Source organism: Nicotiana sylvestris, chromosome 1, assembly GCF_000393655.2.
Source record: "Nicotiana sylvestris chromosome 1, ASM39365v2, whole genome shotgun sequence".
Lineage (NCBI taxonomy): Eukaryota > Viridiplantae > Streptophyta > Magnoliopsida > Solanales > Solanaceae > Nicotiana > Nicotiana sylvestris.
Genome location: NC_091057.1, coordinates 82,814,966 through 82,824,713, shown reverse-complemented (window position 1 = coordinate 82,824,713; position 9,748 = coordinate 82,814,966).

Genomic DNA, 9,748 nt, shown 5'->3' with positions numbered 1-9,748 from the left:
CTGCACCAATCATAATTGCTCCGGATTGGGAGCAGCCATTTGAATTGATATGCGATGCGAACGACTTGGTTGTTGGTGCTGTCTTGGGGAAAAAGAGAAATAAGATATTCCACTCCATCTACTATGCGAGCAAAACTCTGAATCCAGCTCAGATGAACTACACCGTCACTGAAAAAGAGTTGCTTGCAGTGGTGTAGGCATTTGACAAGTTCAGGTCATATCTTGTGGGGACCAAAGTCATCATCTACACAGATCATTCAGCTATCATATACCTATTTGAGAAGAAGGATGCCAATCCAAGACTGATTCGGTGGGTCCTGCTCTTGCAGGAGTTTGATTTAGAGATCCGAGATCGCAAAGGAACAGAGAACCAAGTGGCTGGTCACTTGTCTAGGTTAGAAAATCGGAACCATGTGGCTGAAGGGGGTGCAATCAAACAAACATTCCCTGATGAGCAGTTATTGGCAATCACCTCAAGCACAACACCGTGGTATGCAGATTATGTGAACTTTATTGCAAGTGGGTTGACACCACCAGAATTGACACCAGACAATAGATGAAGGTTCTTGCATGATGTGAGGCTCTACATGTGGGATGAGTCATTCTTATACAGGCTATGTGCAGATCAGTTGATGCAGAGATGTGTTCCTGAGGAGGAGATGAGAGCCATACTTCATAGTTGTCACGCCTCATCATACGGAGGTCATCACGGTGGAGACAGGACCGCCCAAAAAGTGCTACACTCAGGTTTCTATTGGCAAAAATTATTTACGGATGCACACGCCTTTGTTAAAATGTGTGACAGGTGCCAAAGAACTAGGACGATCACTAAGAAGCATGAGATGCCGCTGCAAAACATCCTGGTAGTGGAGCTTTTTGATGTTTGGGGAATTGACTTCATGAGACCTTTTCCATACTCGAACGACCATAGATACATCTTGGTGGCAGTTGATTATGTGTCTAAGTAAGTAGAGGCCATTGCTCTTCCCTCTAATGATGCAAATGTGATGGTAAGCTTTGTCAAGAAGCATATTTTCACACGCTTTGGAACTCCCAGAGTGTTGATCAGCGATGGAGGTACGCATTTCTGCAACAAACTGTTAAACAATGTCCTTGCAAAGTATGGGGTCAAGCATAAGGTCTCCACTGCCTATCACCCACAGACGAGTGGTCAAGTGGAGGTTTCAAACAGAGAGGTAAAGAAAATTCTTGAGAAAACAGTGAGTGCAAATAGAAAAGATTGGCCGGAAAGTTAGACAACGCATTGTGGGCGTATCGAACAGCATACAAAACTCCCATAGGTGCTTCTCCTAATAGATTGGTGTATGGGAAGGCATGTCACTTGCCCGTCGAACTTGAGCACAAGGCCTATTGGGCAATAAAGAAGCTGAACATGGATGGGGACTTAGCTGGAGAGAAGAGGTTGTTGCAACTCGATGAGCTCGAGGAGTTTCGATTATATGCATATGAGAATGCCAAATTGTATAAAGAGAAGACTAAGAGGTGGCATGACAAACACATTCAACATCGAGAGTTCGAGCCAGGGCAAGAAGTTTTGTTGTTCAATTCGAGGTTTAAGGTTTTCCCTGGAAAGCTTAAATCTCATTGGTCGAGCCCTTTTGTTGTGGTAAGCGTGAAGCCTCATGGAGCCGTGGAGTTGAGAGATATGAGTTCAACTGGAACTTTCTTGGTGAACGGTCAACGGATAAAACATTACTGGGGTGGTGACTTTGCACGTCACAAGACCTCAGTGGACTTGAAGGATGCTTGATAACATGTTGAGTCGTGCCGCGACGTTAAATCAGGCGCTGGATGGGAGGCAACCCATTGAAATGTTGTAACCATCGTGCCACGACATTAAATAAGGTGCTGGTTGGGAGGTAACCCAATGATAGTAGTAGTGTTTGAGTTTGAGCTTTAACTTACTAACAAATGCAGGCGACGAAGGGCGGGTGAAAGGACCATCAACTAGGAGCAAACCAGGTGAAAATAAATGCAAAAATAAACGCCCAGGAGCGCGACTTTGCGCACAAGTTCGCGCTCCTGGGTGAACCATTCTGCCTAGAACTCAACAGCACCGCGCGAAGAAACACGCGAGTTCCAAAACGTCGCGCACAAGTTCGCGCGCCTGGGAGGACCATTTTGCCTGGAAATTTTCATGCGTTCTGTTTTTCTTTTTAGTTTTAGTTTTTCTTTTTATTTTTTTTATTTTTTTTATTTTTGTAGTTTAATTGGTTATTTGTTTTAGACACAATTACCCCCCCCCCTTCTATTATACAAAACCCAAATCCCCTCTTCCAAACTCTCGCAACTCCTTCAAAAACACCAAATTCCAGCAGGCCCCCATCCCCCTCTCTCACGATTTTCAACAAGGTATGAGCCCTAGTTGTAGTTTTCTTTCTTTTTCTCTTTCTACTTTCAGATTTTTTTTATGTTGTATCTTATGCCATTAATGTAGATGTGTTTTGTGATTTGGTGTTCAAACTTGGTAAAATATATTTTGGGCTTAGTTTGTTGTAAGTGTGGGGTGGGTAGCACTTGAGTTGGGTTCAGGATGAGATTTTGTGGGGGGCCCTTGTTGCAAGACACTTAGAAAAGAGTTGTGAGAGCCTAATGCCCACAAGGTGTTTGTGGAAAAGCCTCAATGAGCATGATTATGTATTTGTGACCAATTTTGCGTGTGAATTCTGAGTAACCACATTAAGTCACACTCATTTTGTTGGGCTAAGCTAATTTGTCCACATTTTGCAGGTATTATGGCACCATCGAAAAAGTGCCAAGCCACGGGTCCATCCTCAAGCCGCCGAAGGGCAGCCCCAGCAGCAGCGGAAGGTGGAGAGGATGAGAGTGGTTCTGATGCATCGGAGGAGGAAGAGGAAGAGGAAGAGCAAATAGATGTGGAGGGCGAAGCGCAGGCCCATGCGCCCAGCGCAACAGCTGAAGCACTGTCACGAGCAGCGTCCTCTTCAAGAACTACCAGAGTGTCCCGGTACACCACATTGGAGCAGGAGGTGGCTGGTCTACGTACCTCCATGAATGATTTGGGCACTCGTGTGGACGCGATAGCTGACCGACAGGTCAAGTCGGAACAGAAGTTCATGGGTTGGCTGCGAGCTTTGGGGCGTGCGTGCAACGTGAACCCCGAAACCATTTCCGATCAAGAGTGAAGCTTCAGGGAAGTCTCTTTACCTCACTTCTCTTTTAAATTTTAAGCCATGGGGATATGTCTTCTTTTTTAAGTGTGGGGTGGGGGATTCCTTCATTGTATGTTGTATGTAGTTATACAAACTGCTGGGTTGTTTTGTTTGTTTCATATTGACTTGATAGTTTTTGTTAAGCAGGAGTAGTTTTTTTTGTTAATTTAGATAAATGGCTCGGCCCGACGACGGATCCCTTTCGACGGGGTTCTTGAGGGACTGAGTCGAAAAAAAAAAAACTGAAAAAATTGTAGGCTCTTCCTGATGACGAATCTTTTAGACGATTTTCTTGAGGGAAGTGAGTCTAGAGAAAATAACAAAAAGATTTTTTTTATTTTTTTCTTAGGTAATATAGCAATTCCCCTTGGTTTTTCTTTAAGCTGCGGTTCTTTTTCAAGGGTTTAGCTTGAACTGGGCATAGGTAATTTTTATTTTTGTTTTCTTTTTGATTTGTAGATTAGGGTAATGGGCTACGAGCTATAAAATTGAAAGAGAACCCCTAGCGTTGACACACCTTAACACAATAGACCCTAGAGTGTAACGCTTAGTCCTAATTGTTGAATCTCACTGAAAGTGCCTTAATTTGTATGTTTGTTACTGAATTGAATGCTCGTAATGGAGTGTCTTGATGAGCTGATCTGGAATGAGTCTTATGCCATGTGTGGTGAGTTTTGTGTAGTCCATGTATTGTACTTGTGTCTAGAACTTGCCCGGTATATGAGTTGAAGCGAAATTTTAGGTGATGCTTGGTTTGAAAAATGATGTTAGGCTTTCTTTGACCTTTTTGAGCTTAATTGCTTATCACAAATAAAATTTATCCCTAGTTAACCATTTTGAGTCTTTAGACTTTTGTTTGGCACCCGCATTACAAGCCTATACCCTTTTGTTCTTAATTGACATTGTTTTGCTCCTTTTACCTCTTAAAGCACTTCAATTGTGAGAGGAGCGCTAAAAGAAGTAAGAAGGAAATAAGTGTGGGGTGGCTTTTGAGTGGAACCAATAAAAGGATGAAAGGTGCACTTATGTTGTAAACGAATACACCACTAGCAGAAATTTGAGTGACAAGAAGAATAAACTAAAAAAAAGGAAGAGATGATTACATTGTGTCTTGTTCCAGCTAGTGGGAATGAATTAATAGAGTGCTTAAAAGAAGAAGGGAGTATTTGTGGGATGATATTGTGTGTGAATGAGAAGTGGGTTGAAGAATTTGCGCTAAAAATTGCTCATGTGATGTGTTAAAGTGCTTAGGGGTTGAGTCACTATTCCTAAATACATCCTACATGTCCCTTAGCCCACATTACAACCATGAAAAAGTCCTAATTGATTTTGGATCGAGCTAGCCTACATTAGTAGAGATTTACATTAATGGCAATAATACATTAAGAGATTTACTCACTTGCTAATAATATCAACTACAAAGACAACTCATGTGTTGTACAGAGAACTCACGTGCCAATAACATCAACTGCATGGACAACTCACGTGCTAATATATCAACCGCAAAAAAATATCTCATATATTGCATGGACAAATCACGTGCCAATAACATCAACCACATGGACAACTCACATATCGTACAGACAACTCACGTGCCAATATCACAATCTGCCCGACGTGGTCACAAGCTCAATATCACAATCTGCCCGACGTGGTCACAAGTTTAATATCACAATCTGCCTGGTGTGGTCACAGGCACAATATCGCAATCCGCCCGACTTGGTCATAAGCACAATATCACAATCCACTCAGCATGGTCACATGTTATCAGTTCATGCCATATCACACAAAAAGCAAGTATACAAGAATACATGTTTGCGATTATTGAATATCAAATTTCATAATCCCCGACTGGTATAAGTGACATGCTAATATGCATGTGTAAGTGTGATATCATAGCTCAAATAAGGTAAATACATCACAAGATAGCAACTATACGGTTCAATCATGAGATTATCTTATATGTAGCCTCAAAAATGTCTCAGATAGCTCACAATAGGGTTACAAATAAGAGAAATATCACAACATGAAACTTAACAATGAACTCATGGCATATCATAGCCTAAGCACTATCCCGAGTATGGATAATACCACGGTGCACGTACATGGGCTTAGCCTCACACATATACGGCACTCATAGCACGTAACTATCACAAATAACTCAGGAAACTAGTGCCTTAATCAAGTTTAAGCAAGCCAAAATAATATTCTAGAAGCACCAACCCGTAGGATCCGGCCTCCAAACGACTTGAAACTAGCCAAAAGCAACTCAACACATCAAATAATGTTGTAGGAATCAAACCCAGACAATAAAGGTTGAATCGTTAATCAAATACTCAAAGTCAACCAAAAGGCCAACTAGGGCCCGTACCCGAGAACTCGACAAAACTCAAAAATTCCGATAAACCTGTTACATCCCGCATTTTCGTACGATAAAGTTTCGTCTTAAGTTCGGGAATGAGATTATTGTGAGATAATAAGTATTGTACTATTTCAAACAAGTAATAAGTAAATTCATGGAGGTGAGGGGGTGAGCGAATCAAAGAAAATGAATTTTGTTGAAATTTGACATTTTGGGATAAAATACGATCTAAGCTATAATACCCCGTATTTATGGACTAGTGTCATACAAGGTACCACATGACCATTAATAGTAAGGTGTATAAAGTATATTAAAAGTAAGTAGCATTTTATGATAATCCTTAATTATGTGAATTATTGGATAATGGGGAAATTAACTAATTAATTAATAATTAGTAGTTAATTAATCAAAGTCTTTGGATAAGACTAATGAGCCAAAACGTGGCAGCAAGAATGAACTTAAATTAGTGACTCTTACACCATTAGCAAGGTGTTACACTTAGGGAAATTGTTTTGCCAAGAAATTGCAACGTATTACCAAGTCTTGAGGAAACAAGAAAATCGTTATCTTTTATTCCATTGCTTAGCTCTCCATTTTTTCCCCTTTCTTTTAGCAAAATTCAGTCATCTTTAAATAAATTATCAAGAAGGAGAAATATAATGTGGTTGAAAGCGATGAATGGTGCTAAACAAATGAATAATGTTCAGACGTGGGTTATTATAGAAACTGAAAATGGTATTTCTGATGATTATTCCCTTCAGTCAAGTTCGTTGGAATTTTCTTCTTCCTCTTCTTCTTCGTTTGAGCTAGCTGATGATGCTTCATCTCATGGACCTTTGTATGAGTTGTCTAAATTAATGGATCAAATTATCTATCAAGAAATAGCAACAAAAATTTTCAATTCTAAGGGAGTACGGTGCAATCTTTCTCAAGAATATCATATGGAATTTTTTCCTACTTCAATCCGCTGTTACGTGAGTGCGCAAAAGATGTATTAGAGGAATTGTAAAGAGAATCGACTCAGGTATATTAAGGCTATCCCTTCTTTCTTTTTGGCATGATCAATACGATACAAACAAAATGAGAAAATGCATAACTTCCATAAATGACTATATTCATAGAAATACTAGAGGTTCCTATGTTCTTGATTTCCCATATGTATTTTTATTCTATCATCCGTTCATGGGTCTAAAAATACGTAAGTTGATAAAGTTTATTTCATGATATTAATCAAAGACATAATGGTCTCATGACGTACCAAAAGATTTTATTAACGTATTTCATATGCACTCATGCATTTATACATGCACATTGACCCATGACCAGATGACATTATATACGCATATATATATATATATATGGGATATGGAAAAGGTTATGGGGTTATATACGCACCACTACCTGATACTTATATGGCCTTGTCGGCCTATGTTTTAAGTATATAAAGGATCATGCCGGCCTTATAGGCCCGTATGTCTTATGTATAAGTTTGGATTACATGTTGGGTCGTCCAATGCCGAGTATTTCCCCATGTTTTATTGTACTTACTTCACGACAACATCTCTGGCTCATTTACCTATGATAGTTCTATACGAAATATACGTTATGTAGGTACTCGATTGAGTAAGGTACCGGGTCGCGTTGCGGCTCATCGGTTTGGGTCGTGACAAAAACATTCAAATACGAGTCTATCCATATAAATTTTACTCAAATCTGACTCTGAATCGATGTTCAAATCTCAAATATTCACTTTTGAAAAGTTTATACAACCCCCCCCCCCCAATTTCTCTTTTAGATTCACCAATTAAATACAAAAATCAAAGATGTATTCATGTAAAATAATAAAATACTAGTCAAAAATACTTACCCCAATCCATGTGGGAAAAGTTCTTGTCGCGCCCCAACCTCAGGAGGCGCGACCGACACTCAATCGAGTGAACCCAACCGAGCAAGCCTTTTTGGACACTTTCTACCCAACTCACTATGATCAAGAAACCATGATTTCATTTATTTAGACAGTAGGAAAGATCGTACATATAACATTGCTAGTTCATTTTATATTACAAACCTTAAACCATAGTTATATTTCCAAAATTTCATACAGTTACAGTTTAGAAGAAAAAGAGTTTAGGATTACAACATAGTCCAGTGACCCATCCAACGCCCGTACATAACACACACAAACGTCAATGGAGCCTCTACAGATACACAAGACAGTTAAGATAATGCTAGCAACAAGGCTCCGGCTATACCTCGAAAAATGGTAATTTATAATAAAAGATACATTGCATAACTCCTGGAAGAAAAGGGGGCTCACCAAGGCTGCTGAGAGGAGGATGCACCGCTATCTACGATCGGCACTATTTGCTATGGAACCACCTACATCCATTCAAAGATGTAGCGTCCCCGGCAAAAGGGACGTTAGTACCATGGAATAGTACTAGTATGTATAACTAAACACGATCCTATTAGAAAGAACAACCATACAAGAACAAAGAAATCATAAGAACTAACATGAGCTTTAAACAATCACCAAAACATCAAGTAAAGGAATCACATAGCTTACACATAATTTCCATAGTTTTAGGTTGGGACATTTCTTACTGTTGCATCATCATTCACAATACCACCGCATTCTTGTGCGGAGTCCGATCATGACCCCATCGGCTAGGCTTCCTCATTTGAGACATGTACCTCATTCACAATTCCATTCTCACTTTTCGATTTCAATATCAGCACAATATCACCATGTGTACGGCATGGCGTTCGATCACGGCCCGATCGGCTAGGCCATCTTACCAAGACATTTTTCCTTTTCCATCAATCATCTCATTTCAATCTTTATTTCACATATATCAGTTCATCGACACTTGGGGCCACAATTATCACATCATACTTGGCACTAGGCCACATTTCATAACTCAAACTCTTTTCCCCCACATTTCACATCATTTCCACTTTCAACATTAACCTTGCAATTTAAGATAATAGGCACATACAAGAGTAATTCAAGTTGTAAGCATAGAGAGGATTTCACATAGTTTGGCATAGCAATCTCAATTTAAACTTGACTTGTAATCTAGACATTTTAGCACATGGTTCTCATTCTTCACAATTTACCAAAAATAGCATATTGAAAATATTGAGACACACCTTTCACATATATTCTTGCAACACCAATTCATTTTGAAATAGCAAGCACTACACCAATCAAATTCCGGAACTTACAACATTTGCATGGACACCAAGGGAGCTCAATTTCTAAGAAGAGGTGGTTTTGTCCATACATGCCTCAATAGAGCTTTCCTTAAATTCTTACAATAATTCTGGAACTTTTAGCAACTTTGATCTATTTTATGAGAATTACAAGTTGAACCAAAAATTAGAGAGATAATCAAGATTCTAGCTCATTTGAGCACATTATCAAGCACTAAGTACGCATTATGATTTTAAGACCTTTTTGTGAGAGATTCTATCATCCTACATCCCATTTGTTACATTTTAGCTCACAATCTCCCCATACCCTCTTATCATACATACATACGAGATAATCAACCCTTATACCCACGAACCCACTTGTTAATTACCCATACTTAGCTAAAATTTGAAATTAAGGGTTAGGATGTAGAATCTTACCTCAAGGATGAAAATCTAGTGTGTTTTTCTTGTTAATCTTCAAAGATTTGAGTAAGAATTGAAGAAGGATTTGATGAAGATTACTTTCTCACTCTAGGTCTCACTCTCTCACTCTAAAGCATCAGATTTTTCATCAAAAATGAAACATTGCGTGTATATAAAGAAGTTGGGTCGGGTTATAAGGATAGAAAAATGGATATTCCAAAATTTTCGGACCGGGCTACGGGCTGGCGTCGCCAGCTTAAAGCCTGGCCCAACCTGGCTTTATCCATGCCTCACATGCTTAAAGCCTGGTCTAGCCTGGCTTTATTCAGGCCTCACCAACTTAAAGCCTGGTCCAGCCTGGCTTTATCCAGGCCTCACCAGCTTAAAGCCTGGTCTAGCTGTGATGAAAATATCTACTCCCCAACGCATTGTTCAACCCAAAAATCTGAAAATACAACGTATTAGCCTACCTTGACACCACAAAATCTTAATTTGCATAGTGAAGTTTTTCGGGGCCTTACATTCTCCCCCTCTTAGGATCATTCGTCCTCGAATAATGAGTAGAGTCCGC